Source organism: Symphalangus syndactylus, chromosome 16 (assembly GCF_028878055.3).
Source record: "Symphalangus syndactylus isolate Jambi chromosome 16, NHGRI_mSymSyn1-v2.1_pri, whole genome shotgun sequence".
In the NCBI taxonomy this organism is placed as follows: Eukaryota; Metazoa; Chordata; class Mammalia; order Primates; family Hylobatidae; genus Symphalangus; species Symphalangus syndactylus.
The window spans coordinates 49663777-49679416 of NC_072438.2; the positions used below are offsets into that span (position 1 = coordinate 49663777).

General features: G+C 37.7%; 1 protein-coding gene across 1 annotated transcript in view; it reads left to right on the top strand.

Annotated features, from left to right (window-relative positions):
* GRXCR1 (glutaredoxin and cysteine rich domain containing 1) overlaps positions 1-15640 on the top strand; it is a 149807-nt gene that overhangs the window by 69162 nt on the left and 65005 nt on the right. The gene's annotated exons all lie outside the window — the stretch shown is intronic.

Below are 15640 nucleotides of genomic sequence, written 5' to 3' on the forward strand. Positions count from 1 at the left end.
TAAAAAGTTTCTCTTATGTCACACTGTGTCATTATCCTAGTGTGAAAAGTATATTCACTTTAAAATCAGACTGCCTTACATTCAAATTTTGGTTTGTTCTTATTCAACAAATATGTGCTTACTGTCTGTCTTAGCTTATTCAGGCTGCTATAACAAAACACCCTTGACTGGGCAATTTATAAACAACAAAATTTATTTTTCATAGTTCTGGAGCCTAGAAAGTTCAAGATCACAGTGCTAGCAGATTGCTTCCCTGATGAGGGCTTTTTCCTCATAGATGGGAACTTTTTGCTGTATCCTCACATGGTGAAAGGAAAAACCCAGTTCCCTCTGGCCTCTTTTATAAAGGCACTAATTCCATTCATGAGTATTCTGCCTTCATGATCTAATCACCTCTCAAAAGTGCCATCTCTTAATACACTATTGCATTGAGGATTAAATTTCAACATATGAATTTTTAGGGGACACAGTCATTTAGACCAAAGCAGTGTCTATGATCATGTTTCAGATATTCTATTAAGCCTAGAGGATGCAAAATTACATAACACACACTTTTTGATCTCAGGAAGTACATAATGGTGCAGAGTTAGATGGGCAGCACACATCCCACTGAATGGAGAGTTTTGAAGGGCCCCCTAGAGATAGTGCTGCTTGACCTGGTTTTGGTAGGTTTCATGAATTCAAGGTATAGGAAGTATTTGCAAGTAGAGATATTATGTAGATAGCTGGACTTCAAGTCTGGGTTGTAGGAAAGGCGTCTCAGCTGAGGATGTACATTTGGGGGCTTCAACAGCCTTCAGTTAGCTGTTGAAATTTTGGACGAGGTCATCAGAGAGAATGAGGTGGTCAGTGCACAAAGCTGAGAGCCTCTGGGAACCAGAAGGCTCAGGGGAAAGAGTGACCCTAGTTGAACACAGAGGAGTGACCACACATGTCAGGGAAAACTTAGGGACGAGGGATGTTGTATTTGCCAATGGGAAAAGAGTCCCATGATTTTGTGACCTTAAGCAAGTTAGCAATCTCCCTGTAACTCATTTTCCTTGTCAGTGAAAAAGAAATACTAATATCTATTGCATAGTATGTTGTGAAGATTATGGCAATACATTCAATTGACATAATGCTTGGAATATAGACTTCATTCAATGATTGTTTTTTCCAATGTTGATTGGGTTACTGATAAAATTGTACATGAAAAAATCTGTCACTTAATGAGACTTATTATTTTGTTCAAGAATTTAGTTAGATTCCCTCTCCTAATGGCTAAATCTCCAAAATCTAATAATTAGCTCCACTGAGGAGCTGTGATGACAAACCAAGCAGAGTCTGCTTTCCTTTCCAGAAACAATTCCCAATGTTCCCAGAAATAATTTTGTTTTCTTCCTTCTGATAATGATATAGCAATCAATCTTGTTTTAAAAAGCTGCATTTATTTTTAGTGTGAATATACAATGAATAATAAATGTTAAACTTCCTTTACAAAACTACATCAGTCATGCCAAATGGTATAGTACATGTAGTGAAAAAAGACGACTTTTATAGTTTTAACTATTACCATACACGTCTACTTGTGTATGTTTCATGTGCCTCACAATTTAGGTGCCTTAATTAAAGCAACCTAATTTGGGGAAATTGCAGAAGACATGGGAAGGCAACATTTTTTTGCTTTTGAAGTCTTGTCGTTATTTGTTTTCTTTGAAGCTGAGCTGAAAAATTATCTAGATTCCTTTGTGGAGCACATAGACAAATTCAACCTCTGGCTTTATGCAAAAATTTAAAACATTTTCATTTGTGTCTTCCTTTTCATATAATGCAAAGTACCTCACTTGGTCACGCTCTGTGTTTGCTTTTCACAGCAATTTCTAGGGCTTTTTTTTTTTTTTTTTTTTATACCTGAAGGGAAAGCATATTGCAAGATAAGAGATAGAAACCAGTAGAAAAGATAGATAAAGAACAGGCAAATCATCTCCCCCTCTTTAATGCACTTGTTTCTTTTTTATGCCCTTTCCATTTCTTCAGTAGCATCCTGGAGAAAAGTCCTACGCACAAGTGATCGTATCAAGGATCTTGGAAGAACAATGTGTTTCATGGTTACCTTATTAGAATTACCATCAGATTGTGTTTCTAGAGCAAGTTGATAAGCACAAGGAAGATGTAGTCCAATAAGCCCTTTAGTCTTATGCCTATAACTTGGTATTTAAAATCCATCTGTCTGTAATAGGCTGCTGAATAATGCTCCCACCCCACCCGCACCCTGCCAAAAGGTGTCCCTCTCCTAATCCCTGGAACCTGTGAATATGTTAATTTACAGTTAAAGAGACTTTGTAGATGTGATGAAGTTAGGGATCTTGAGATGGGGATATTATCCTGGATTACTGGATGGACCCAGTGTAATAACAAGGGTCCTTATAAAAAGGAGGCAGGAAGGTCAGAATCAGAGATGGAGGAAGGGACCATGATCCACAGAATGGGGGACCCTTTAGAAGCCGGCAAAGGCAAGACATGGAATTCTCCCCTGAGCCTTCAAAAGGAGTATGAGTCTACTGACACCTTGATTTCTGTCCATTGAAACCCATATAAGACTTCTAAACCCTGTAATTGTTAAGATAAATTTTTTGTTTTTTTAAACTACTAACTCTGTAGTAATTTGTTATAGCGGCAATAGGAAACCAATACACTTTTAAATCTCTATATATTTAAGAAACTCTGGGCCAGGCATGGTGGCTCATGCCTGTAATCCCAGCACTTTGGGAGGCCGAGGTAGGCAGGTCATGAGGTCAGGAGATGGAGACCCTCCTGGCCAATATGTTGAAACCCTCTCTCCACTAAAAATACAAAAAAAAAAAAAAAAAAAAAAATAGCTGGGTGTGGTGGCCCATGCCTGTAATCCCAGCTACTTGGGAGGCTGAGTCAGGAGAATCGCTTGAACCCGGGAGGTGGAGAGCTGAGATCACACCACTGCACTCCAGCCTGACCACAGATGAAGACTCCTTCTCAAAAAAAAAAAAAAACTTTAAAATTCATAAATCCTGTATTAGTCCCTCTAATTTCTTATTGTTTATCACATGAGTTGGGATATAGAGAGAATCAGAACATGGCTAATAAGGTCATATAAATAGTTGAGTTCTATAATTTACTTGAATCAAATACTAGCTCCATCATTTGCTAGTTGCCTGATGTTAGTCCTGTCACATACTTCTCTGTGCCTCAGGTTTTTCATTTGTAAAGCTAAGATAATAACAGTACCTACCTTACTTATAGAGTTAAAAGACTCCCTACTTATAAAAAATATTAGCTTCCTGCACCAACCAAGCTTCCATAAATGGCCTCTAGCTGTTACTTACCTGGAGTTCAGTGTATTTAGGTGACACTGGGACCATAATCATTAGTACAGTCAGAGAGACATAAGAGTGAAGCCTGGAAGCCTGAGAAGGAAATGGGAATGGGGGGTTTCCCTGAGGCTGTGTCCAATTTTCTCAAATTCTGAATTTTCACTGGCTTTCTTGCCCTCAGTTCTCAGTCTATTCTGGGAATTCTACAGGGACTGAAATAACTCCTCTTCATCACACTGACATTTATGAAAGAATCAGGCTGAGATGAAGTACAGGTATTTCAACCCCTAAAGTAGATTCTTACAGCATCCAAATGCACTGAAAGGGATTGGCTGCATTTAGCTGATTATTCAGGCATTTTTCTTGATGTAGAAAATTGAGAAACACTTTAATCTTACATAATATTGTAGATATAATATATAAAATACAGTAGAAGAGAAAGGGCACCTTTCCCTTTAAGAAAGAGCACTGGGGTTCTTGTAACAAAGATGAAGGGTGTTATGAAAATGGTTAGTACAGGGCTCTCTAGCCACTTAATACTCTGATGCCATTGTTCAATATTGTAGTCCCTTTTCTTCTGGTTTGCAACTTGAATATTTTAAGAAATAAGAGGAAAAATATTTTAGAAATTTCTCCATTTGCAAGATGTTCCTGACTTATTTGCTGCCTGGCTTTTAACTGTTGTAAGCTCATAATTTTGAGATTGGAGGCTCCTGAATATGGTGATTTTGGTGGTCATCCTCGTATCGGTTTTATCTATGGAGATTAGCAAAATGTAAAATGCCAATACATAGTATTTTTGACAATATGTATAGAAGCCAAGATATTCATATTAGAGGATAGACATTTTTGTTTCGTAGGAATGTGGTTACCAGGAGATATTTCTGAATTAGATTCTAATCCCTCTTTCTTCCAGCTATGAAACTTTGGGTAATAGTGATAGATGGCATGTTTGTGAAGATTTATAATTAGCAATGTGTCTTCATGTGGATTTTACATACAATCCTACAACTCTCTTGTGGGCGAGACTGTAGCTATTCCCATATTAGAGAACAGAAAACCTAGTCCTGGAAAAGTAAACGGACCTCCTCAAATTCATACCGCTACTGTATCAGTCAGCATTCTCCAGAGAAACGGACCCAATATAGTATCTATATTTGTGTAATATCTATGTCTATATGTCTATGTCTATATTTCTCTCTCTCTCTCTCTCTCTCTGTATCCAGATATCTATATCTAGGAAGAGATTTATTACATGGTATGGGCTCATGGGATTATGGAGGCTAAGAAGCCCCACAACCTGTAGTCTTCAATCTGAAGATTCAGGAAATCCAATGATGTAGTTTGAAGACCCGACATACAGAGAACTGATGGTGTAGATTTAAGTTTGAGTCTGAAGGCATAAGATTCAGAAGCACCAAGGTCAGGAGAAGACTGATGTCTTAGCTCAAGCAGCCAGGTAGAGAGAAGGCAAATCCAACATTCCTCTGTCTTTTTGTTGTATTCACTCTCTCAACAGATGGTGCGTTGATCACCTACATCAGGGAAGGCCATCTGCTTCTAAATGCTCATTACAATGCAAATGCTCATCTCTTCCAGAAACGCCCTCACAGACATACCCAGAGACAATGTTTAATCAGATATTTGAGCATCCCCTAGCCAAGTCAAGTTGACAGATAACATTAACCATCACAGCTACTAACTGTCAAAGCAATAGCTTGAGATTGGTTTTCTTTATACAGCAACATTTTTGTTCCTAAAGAAAAGTTTGATTCAAATAATTAAACTGAGTGAGTCTCAGTTTCCTCTGATATACGTTGCTAAAGAGGTAGATTCCAGTCATCATAATGCTGCAATGAATATATGTGTGCATGTATCTTTGTGACAGAATGATTTGTATTCCTTTTGGTATATACTCAGTAATGGGATTTCTGGGTCAAATGGTACTTCTGCTTCTAGATCTTTGAGGAATCCCCATACTTCTTTCACAATGGTTGAACTAATTTACATTCCCACCAACAGTGTAAAAGCATTCCCTTTTCTCCACATCCTCACTAGCATCTGTTGTTTCTTGACTTTTTAATAATCTCCATCCTGACTGGCATGAGATGATATCGCATTGTGGCTTTGATTTGCATTTTGCCTAATAATCAGCGATTTTCTTTTGGTGCAGAAGATTTATTGGGTTCGCTGACTTTGCAGTTAACGTCTAGGCTCATTCAGTAATTGATTTGGACAAATGTATAATTCCTGAGGAAATAACTGAAATTCACTTATTTGATCTGAGAGCACTGAGAAAGTAGAAAACACTCTGAAGAAATCTTTGCATGCAAAGATTATGCTTATGCATTTCTATTATGCCACAAAATGGGCAACTGAACTTGGAGAGATTTTTATGACATCTGCTGTACGCTTATATATGCTTGACTCTATTGTTTTTCATGATCAGAATTGATAGCATATCCCAAACAAATGTGAAGGGCAGAGTTGCCTCATTTTGAGAAAAGGGAGCAGGGCTTTATTACCCCAGTATCAGTTAGTTGTTGGTTATAAACTTTATGTTCCCACCACTTTTCTAGCTGAGTAGGCTCCACTGAGTGAGACTAATTCTCCAAAGAAGAAGGCAGCTGAGAGCCGTTAGCAAGCAACATGCACACCAACTGGGGGATTGAGGCACTGACCTGGTGAAGGGGCCGGCATGAAGCACCAACAAAGCTGGCTATACCATCCTGAATCCCTTTCCATTCACATGACCACCCCCTACCTCACCAACATTACCTTAGTCCAAACCACCTTCTCCCACCTTGACTACTGTGAACCCTCTTGTCAGTAGTTGTACTTCTTCTTCCCACAAGAAATAAGAAATAAAAGAATTAAGGTTGCTTTCTGAGATATACCCTATAAGATCAAGACAAGATAAATCAGAAAACTAATTGGAAAGTCATACTCATAGGAGCAGAATGGCTCCCCTCAGCAAACCTAGACTGATCAGGTTGCGTGGAACAGCACACCCAAAGAAAGAACATTCCAAAGGAGCAGTTGATCAACTAAGGAAGCTACACAAAGGGGAATCACAGAGGGAAGCATCGAGAGAAACCCCAGAAGTCTCAGTCACTGAATACTAATAATTCATATCCCTTTGACAAGTCAAAAATTCAGACATAATTTGACCTGCTGCTATTCAAGCCACTGAATCAAATCCCTTACTCTTTTGTTCTGATTCTATGCTCACCAAGAATATGGAAAGCATAGAGAATTTGAGTGGTCCTATGTCAATGACATGTTCTTTTCATTGTAAATAATAAATAGGCATTCTAGTCTTACACATCAGTATCTTGATCCAAAAAGCCAGCCAATGGTGAATTTCCCGGGTTGCATGTCTGAGGGCCAAGATTCTGGATTGTAGCAAACTTACCAGGTTGCATGGAAATTATATTTTCCCCCATCAAAAACAATGGCCACAGCAAGATCTCTGGTTCCACATGGTCTTCCAGAACTTTGCCATTCCTCTATCAAGAAGTAGGAGTCTATTTCCCCTCCCCTTGAATCTGTGTGGGTTTTCATGACTGCTTTCATGAATAGAGTACAGCAAAAGTGATTCCAAGTGAAGGCTAGAAAGCAATAAGTCTTCCACCTGGCCCTCGCTCTTTTAGGATGTTTACCCTTTGAACCTGGCACCATGCTACAAGGAAGTACAGGACAAGGCTATGAGTAGATGTTCTGGGAGACAGCTTCAGCTACAATCCTAGCCACCAGCCAGCATCAACTGCCAGTCATGTGAGTGAAAGGTTCTTCAGATGATTACAGCCCCAGGCTTCTAGCTCCCCAGCTGGTGGAAAGTGTAGAACAGATGGGCTGTCCTCACCTAGCCATAGCCAAATTGCAAATTCATGAGAAAAATAAATGCTGTTGTTGATTTTTTTTAAAAAAGAGCAATTTACCTCAATAAGAGATTTTTTCTGATCATTGTGTAATTATGAGGTTAAAGTTTGCCATTTGAGCTTATGAGGTTGATGACTGTGGATTTGGACTTTTTGTTCATAGCAATAATGGCGATAATGCTGATATGTGTCAATAACATTTTATAATAATATTAATAAAAATATACCATTTCCTGAGAGTTCATGATGCATTAGTCTTCCTAATAAGAGTTTTTCTGTTCATTTAATCATTTAAACCTCACAAATCCCCATGAAATAGGCACTAGTGTCTATATTCAAAGATAAGAAAACTAAGAGTGGTCAAGAAACTGTCCAGGATTATCCGGTTACTAAGGGGGAAATTATCGGCCACCAAGTTCTGATTAAATGTATGGAAAAGAGGCCAGAAAATATTTATGGAGTATCTCTATGCACTAGGTTATATTCTGGGTTCTTAGTTCTAATGAAAAAAACTAAGTCCTTGCTTCAGTAAGTTTATGTCTTAATGTGCGGGGATAGATAGTGAACCAGTTAGCATACACAATATAACATCCAGCAGTACTAGGAAAGAACTGGGTAAGAGGATAGAGGGGTTTCCCATAGTGTGATGAGGGAAGGCCTGTCTGAGAAGTGACATTTAACCAGAGATTAGAAGAAAGCGTAGGGATGAATAATGGAATTTCTAGGACTGTCCCTGTGATAGCCTTTTCATGGTACATTTACCACTATTTTAGAACAGGGTGGTCCTTTGGTCATTTGTATTTAAGAAGGTTATATAACATCTTCTTAAGGAAAGAGTAAGGACTTAGGAGGCAGACTAAGGTTCAAATTCTGGTTTTGCTCTCTTTTCCCCCCTGACTTATTTGGGCACCTTAACTTTATTTCCACATCTTAGTTTCCATGTCTATAAAACCTGGGCCATAATCTTTACCACTATGATAAATGAAAAGTGCATATGTAGAGTTCCTTTTGCAGTCTCTAGAACTGCATATAAATATGCAGCAGTCAGGTGATAAATCATTGTTTTTTATAATTTGTGTCTTATAGAGGGACATAGAGAAATTCCTTTTGATGTTTTGTGGTCCAAATGTGAGGAGGGGAATTTGATGTAGAAAATTACCACTCACCTTCAGAGCTGAATAGAGAGTATGGTTAGAATGGAAACAGATCTAGGAAATAAGCTATGAGAGAAGCCTGATGTGGATAAAGCCTGGTGTGGATAAAGTGGATTTACAAATCATATTAAGTGCAAGAATAAAAATTCAACAGATGATTTGAGAGCAAGGTGGGCAGAGATTTATTTACTCAAATTTAGTATTAAGAAGCATCTCATAATGCACATTTAACTATAGAGGCTTACAGAATATCATGGAGAGAGAGAGAGAGCGATATATGTAAAATTTCTTGCCCTTTCCAAGGCTCACAGCCCTGCTTCCAGCCGCATGTGCCTGCTATTTAAAATGGCTGTTCCTGGAGCCAGGTTGGCCCACTGCCTGATAATCAAGAAATCTGGGTCTAGTCCCAGTTTGCCTACTGACATGCTGTATTGCTTTTAGCTAATCACTTTGCCTCTTTGCCTTTATGTATAGGAAAAAATATCTATCACTCACCCATGTCAAAGGTATCATTTTAGACTGAAAAAAAAATATTCAACATGCCCCGTGTGATGTGAGTGACCGATACATGTGGGACCATAATTTAGTAAAGAGGCAAACCTCTTTAATTCACAACCATTATCTCACCAGCAATGAATTAGGCCAATAGCAGTTTGTGGTTTAGTAACAACTTTATCCTCAGGAGTGGGTAGCAAAACAACGTGTGGTTCAGTGTTTCATCTTGGCTCAGTGGAAAGCACATGGACTTTGGAAGGGTGCACATCTGAGTTCCAATTTTCTAATTTTGCTGAACGTCAACTCTGTCTCCTTGTCAAGGATATGAGGATACTTACTCTTTCTGAGCCTAGGTTTCTAGATCTGTAAATACAGCAACACTATGTAAGTTATTGTGACGAATTGATGAATGTAAAGTTATTAGCATTTTGTCTGCCACTGACATTCAAATGTGTTATTTTTTATTTATTTACAAAAATTGCTTAAGGTCTGAATTCTTGCAGCTTTCTGGAGGCTTCTAAGTTCTCAGTGATTTGGGGACTCACTGGGGCAAGGCTAGGAGGCCCATTTCAGGAGGGCTTTTTAAATCAGTGCGAGGCTAGAGCTACAAAGGCATAGCTTGAAATAACCCACTGGATTTGCGTCTGCCTGAGATGAGCCTTCTCCGTGCTGATCTTCTGTGGGGGATGGGTGGATTATAAATCTTGGCCTGAATTCCAGTATTAGTTTCAGTGGATGTGGAAGCTCCACAACTGTCCCAAGATGAGGGGGTGACTAAAGTACTCATTGTTGTGCTGTGGCTACTGCAGGGCGATGTGCAGGCTGAGGACATACGTTAGCTATTTGGTAACTCCTTAGTCTGATTTGCAGTAATTTCCATCCCTTTCCAACACATCTGCATGTGCTGCAGGTTGTTGTAAGGCTTCCAGGCATCCCTAAGATTCATCTTTTTAATAAACAGAAAGGAAAAAATGGCCTATGTTTATTACCGTGTAGGTCGGCTCTCTCAGAGCTGGAGGCTGCAGACCCCAAAGGCTTCTCAGTGCTGTCTCAAATGCTTCCATCCTTCATACGCTATTCCCATGGTAACCCTCAGGAAGGGAGAAGAGGGACGGCCATTAGGGGCTATTTTTAGACTTCTGGCCAGATGCTTTGACAAATCTATTGAGGGAAGGAAAAATGTAGCAAATGTAGAAGAGGAGGATTTTTTTTTTTTTTTTTGCCAAAGGCAATATCATTTAAAATTCATATAAAACTGGAAAAGACCTTGAGAAATCATCCAACTTATCACTCTACCTCTAGAAAGACCTACTTCCAAATCATACAAAAATTGTACGGTAAAATCTTTTTTCAGAACATTTTACTGAATAGTGTATTTTAATTTATAACCATACTTTCTACCCTGAATTTGCCCCATATTCAGCCTCAGTCTCCTGAGCAAGGGAACTGGCAATGATACTGAGTATAATGGCTCAAAATGTGGACTACACAACCCTGGGGGAACTGTTTGTTTAGAATATGCTACTAATGGCCTTACCTAAGCTTGTGCAGTGTGTATCTTGTACAACTACCCCCACTGGTCCTTCTTTACTTATCATTTTGAAATGTAAACCAGGTTTAGTGCAACTCCTTCTATCCTTCTTAAAACCCTTTAGGGATTTCTCATTGCTGTAGGGTAAAAGACCCAAGATCATTAAAATACAACATGGCTATAAAATACAACATGGTATCAACCCTTCACACCTATCTGGAATCACTTAATACCATTCTATTTTTCCCTTCTTGTGTATCAAGAAACAACTTTGAAGAGTGTCAAACATGTTATCTTCCTCCCATCTTAAGACCTTTGTACTTGCATGAAATGCTTTTCCTCCACTCTCTACCTAATTTCTTTGTTAACTTCACTTCTTCCAATTTAACCTCAAATATCAGAAAATATTTTCTTGATCTCTAAGACAAGAAGAGAAGGCACCCAGGCACTATGCTTTCCTAATTACTTCTGCATTTCATTAATAGTACCTAGCAGCTTGTAATTCTATATTTATGTGATATTTTGGCTTTCTATTACTTTTAACTATGAACTCCATGTTGACATGGAATTATATTTTTTGCTCACCTTTATATACCTAGTGCTTAATACTGTGTTTGGCAAACAAATTATTCTAATGACTGAACGAATGGGTAGCTGTTATTTTGTACTCTAATATTGCTATCTTTCTTTAGGTTTGGAAAGTTCTCTGTTTTTATGTCTTTGAGTAAACTTTATACCCCAATCCCTCTCTCTCTACCTCCACTTTAAGGCCAATAACTCTCAGATTTACTTCTTTGAGGCTATTTTGCATATCCTATACGTGTGCTTCATTATTTTTTATTCTTATTCTTTTGACTCCTCTGACTTTGTAGTTTCAAATAGCCTGTCTTCAAGTTCATTAATTCTTTCTTCTGCTTGATCAATGATGCTGAGAGACCCTGATGCATTCTTCAGTTTGTCAATTGAATTGTTCAGCTTCAGAATTTCTGCTTGATTCTTTTATTAAATTATTTCAAGCTCTTGGTTAAATTTATCTGATAGAATTCTGAATTCCTTCTCTGTGTCATCTTAGATTTTGCTGATCTTCCTCAAAACAGCTATTTTAAAAGCTTTGTCTGACAGGTCACTCTGTAATTTGTCACTGGTAACTTATTTAATTCATTTGATGATATGTTTTCCTGGATGCTTTTAATGCTTATAGATGTCTGTCAATACGTGAGCATTGAAGGGTTAGGTGTTTATTCCAGCCTTTGCAGCATGGGCTTGTTTGTACCCATCTATCTTGAGAAGGCTTTCCAAGTATTCAAAGGGAATTGAGTGCTGTGATCTAAATCTTTGGTCACTGTAGCCATATGTGCATTACAGGGCATACCAATCAGGAATGCTGTGGTTCTTGCAAACTTTGCTTTCTTAACTCTTGCTTTGTGTCTCTTGGCTGAATTCTTTCTTCTAAGTTAAACAAAAAATGAAGACTCTTGCGCTTCCTGGTAACAGAAATAAACCCAACTGTACAAGGTAAACTAATTTTAAACAAAGGGACTAAGAAGATGCAATGGGGAAGTGTTAGTCTCTTCAATAATGGTGTTGGGAAAACTGAATATCTACATGCAAAAGAATGAAATTTGACCCTTATCCTATACCACAAACTCAAAATGGATTAAAGATCTAAGCATATGACCCCAAACTATAAAACTCCTAGAAAACATAGGGGAAAACTCCTTGATATTACCCCTGGCAAGAATTTTTTTAAGTTTTGGATATTTACCCCAAAACACAGGGAATACAAGGAAAAATAAACAAGTGGGACCACACAAAACTAAAATGCTTCTGTACAGCAAGGAAGATTATCAACAAAATGTAAATGCAGTTAATTGATTGGAAGAAAATATTTGTGAGCCGTATATAGATAAGGGGTTAATATCCCAAGTATTTAGGAACACAAATAACTAACTCAATAGCAAAAACCAAATAATCCAATTTAAAAAATGGGCAGATGATCAGAATAGACGTTTCTTTGAAGAAGACATACAAGTAGCCAAGAGAGATATATAAAAGTGCTCAACATCAATAATATGAAAACCACAATGGGAAGTGCAAATCAAAACAATGAGCTATCACCTTACACTTCTTAGGATGACTGCTATTAAAAAGACAAGAAACAGCAAGTGTTGCACACGTGTGAAGAAAAGGGAACAATCATACACTGTTAGTGGGAAGTAGATTACTGTAGCTGTTATGAACATTATGAATATTCCTGAAGAAATGAAAAACAGAAATATCATATAACCCAGCAATCCTCATTCTGGGTATATACTCAAAGGAAATGAAATTACCAACTCTTAAAGATATCTGCATTCTCATGCTTATGTTTCTTGCATCATTATTTACAATTGCCAAGATATAGGTACAACCTAAGTATCCTTTAATGGATAAATTAATAAAGAAATTGTGGTATATATAAACAATAAATATGATTCAGCCTTAAAAATGAAACAGATATTGCTATTTGTAATAACATAGATGAACCTAGGGAATATTATGCTAAGTGAAATAAGCCAGGCAGAGAAAGAAAAATACTGTGTGATCTCACTTATATGTGGAATCTGAAAAACAAATAAACGAAAGCAATCTCAAATACGTAAGAACAGTTGAATGGTGGCTGTTAGTGGTTGGGCGTAGAAGGGAAGAGGGGGGATATAATAGGGAGATGTTCTATGTGCCACAGGAGGATTATAGTTAATAATATTGTATTACATATTCAAAATTTGCTAAAAGAATAGGTTTTAGGCACTTTTACCACAAAAATGTAACTGTGGAATAATGTATATATTAATTTGCTTTACTGCAGTAATTATTTAACTCTGTATATCAAAACATTATATTATACACCTTAAGTATGTACAACTTAAAAATATATAATATGTTTCCAAATTCCAGGAAGCTTTTTAAAATGTAGATTCTGAGTCAGTAGATCTGGTGTGAGGCCTGTGATTCTGCATGTCCAATCTGTATCTAACTAGCTCTAGAACTTGGCTGTACATTAGAATCACATTAGAACTTAAAAAATTACAATTCAGAGGCCCCACCCTGGTGATTCTTATTTAATTGGTATGGGCTTGGCCTAGGATTTGGGGATTTTCAAAGGATCTCCAGTTTATTCTAACATTCAACATTCTTGAGATCCACTGATTCCAGGCAAAGCTCATCCTCAACAACAGGTAAAGGGATATCCATGTGATCTCATACATTAGATGACATCCAGCGTGGCTACCCGACAGGGGTCATCTTATTAGTATTTTGAAAATGCATGTGTCTTAGAGACACAGAAAGGTGGTATACACGGTTTGTTCTATAATCAGAGAGAATCTTACATGAGTTGGTTAACATGGCAGCAAGCTGGTCCGATCTTAAGTTTTTCCACTTTGACACATCTGGGAAAAGTATTTCATAACAAATAATTCAAAAGTAAATGTACCTATTTGAAGTAGTGGACCATTTTGGTAGAAAACTAATGCAGTAATAGTAGTCTTTGTATTGAGAGGAAAAATGCATAATTACACAGATAATATAATAAGAAAAAAGAGAACTTCAGTGCTCTTCTGAAAGCTGCAGCATCTGCAGTGAGTTTCTGTGCCTTGCTTGCCCATACCTGTTGATATGAAGAGGAGCTAGAGACCCTTGGGCACTTGGTTGCTTCTTCTAAAGATCAGTGTTTCTAAATCAAAACATAGTAATAATTTCCTTTTTGTCATCAATTACACTGATTTTTTCCACTGACTTATATTTGTATTTTTTTAATCTGAAAAATTCCGTGATGTGAAGTGCAATACTTTTCTCTGCTCAACTTAGAATAGTAGTGTGTCACAAGTCCTACACTTGCGTTTTTTTCACATTTTCTCTTACTTAATCTTCTCAGCAAACTCGTTTGGTAGCTGTTGTTATTATCACTTTCTCATCACTGTCATCACAGATGAGAACACTGAGACAATAGCTCATTAGCTTCCCAGAGATACACAGGTGGCCAGTGGCAGAGCTCAGGTATATCTGATTTTCAAGCTTGTCCTCTCCTTTTTTAAAATTTTAATTTTAATTTTAAGTTCTGGGGAACATGTGCAGGATGTGCAGGTTTGTTATGTAGGTAAATATGTGCCATGGTGGTTTGCTGCACCTATCCACCCATCACCTAGGTATTAAGCCCAGCATGTATTAGCTATTTTTCCTAATGCTCTCACTCTCCCCACCTCACCCTCTGACAGGCCCCAGTGTGTGTTGTTCCCCTCCCTGTGTCCACATCCTCTCATTGTTCACTTCCCACTTCTAAGTGAGAAGATGTGGTGTTTGGTTTTCTGTTCTCATGTTAGTTTGCTGAGGATAATGGCTTTCAGCTCCATTCATGTCCCTGCAAAGAACATGGTCTCATTCATTTTCATGACTGCATAGTGTTCCATGGTGCATATGTACCACATTTTTTTATCCAGGCTAACATTCATGGGCATTTTGGTTGATTTCATGTCTTTGCTATTGTCAATAGTGCTGCTACGCTCTCTTTATCTTAGCTGTAGTAAATTTGCAGTATATGCCAAATCCAGTCTTCAGAAATATTGGTCCACATGATCTTTAAAAGCATTTACAGTTAGGCATCACCATTTATAAATCAGAAAATTTCCTATAAAAATCCAGATTTTAAGTTTCTACATAAAATAATTATGTGTAACCACACTGAAGTCACATGCCTGCAAGACAACAATCACCTAAGCTGTGTAACATTTCTCTATTTAGATGCTATTCTTAGTATTTCCCTAGTATTTCTTTTACTCCTGACCTGCTTCAGCATTTATGATACCAACTTAATTCCTCCAGGCCTCTGGGTTTTCAACTTAACCTCTACACTCTATTGTGGAAAGAAATGATTCTTGCATCTTTATTACATTTTATCATCAGAAAAATTCTCTCTCCATAAGGTGGAGAACTTTGTATTGGCATCTTTATGACATTGAACCTTTGGAGTGTTACCTGTCCATGTGCATCTTGGCAGAGTGGTCTGATTTCTCTGCGTACAAAGTGGTGGAGATTAGTGTCCTACTGGCTTGCTTTAGTATTTAGCTGTCCAGAATGGTTTCCAAAGTTTTGACTCCACAGGGGTTTTGCAAATTGTGTGGTTGTGCTTTAAATAATTACAACTTTGTGAAGACTCATGTATCCCATGGTCTCATGGTATAGTTGTGTTCTGTTCGGTTTCCTTCAACTAAG